The sequence below is a fragment of the Hyla sarda genome, unplaced genomic scaffold (assembly GCF_029499605.1).
Source record: "Hyla sarda isolate aHylSar1 unplaced genomic scaffold, aHylSar1.hap1 scaffold_257, whole genome shotgun sequence".
Lineage (NCBI taxonomy): Eukaryota > Metazoa > Chordata > Amphibia > Anura > Hylidae > Hyla > Hyla sarda.
In genome coordinates this window covers 166,493-167,475 of record NW_026609257.1, presented here as the reverse complement: position 1 = coordinate 167,475, position 983 = coordinate 166,493, and positions in this window count along the sequence as shown.

The following is a 983-nucleotide window of genomic DNA, read 5'->3' as shown; positions in this document are numbered from 1 at the left end:
TTTGACCATAAACGTCCAGGCCCCTGACCAGATGCCATATTCATCCCTGTTCCCTCTCCATACCGACCTAGCCACGTCATGATGTCAGTACAAGAGAGTGATTCGTTACTGGTTAAAACGGTCACTTTCTTGACATTATTTTGGCCAGACACCGCCTGAATGGCAAAGTCTCGCCAGCCGGGTTCCTTCTTTACCAGCTCATAATTCGACCAGAAGAGCTCAAGCCCCTCCGGCCGAACAAAGCTGATATCAAACTCAGGGGTACCATAAGGATGTATTAAGGCGTAGATGTCAGCTGCCTTAAAGCCCAACTTCAGCAGAAGCTCAACAACTTTAGATCTTGGAGGACATGTATCACTGCCTCTCCACCTCAGCCGGACCACATTCCTACGGAGACCACCTGGCCCAGCTGTCGGGAGGGACCACACATTATCCCCCCCTCTTTCCTCTCGGAAGGCAGAAAGACCATGTCTCTCTATCCAGAAGGATAGATCAACCTCCCTACCCTCTACATTGATCGATCTCTCCCCTCTCCTTAAGGCCCCCAGGAGACGCTGCTGCAAACTGCTCTCCCCAGAGCCAGAGGACGAGGAAGGTGCCCCCCTCCCCCCAGCGGTGACATTTGCGTAGCTGCGTACCGGTGCTGCCACCGCTGGGGGTGCAACTGGACCAGGCCCTACATCCCCACCACTAATCTGTGCCCCTTCACCACCCTCCTCCACATAATCCATACCCAACCATTGTCACATGTTTTAGCTGATGTGCCCCCCATACCTCCACCCGTGCTACAGCCCAAACCACCATTCATAGCCCCAGTCAGATTATTAACAGATACATTCACTCCTTCATTCACCCTTACATTAACTTTCTCACTCATACTGGCTGGACCGGTGCGTTCTGGGGCAGATTTTGTACCATCAGCATCACTGGGTACCAGGGCTGGAGCCACCACCACAGGACAAGCCACCGGTCCCTTATACAAG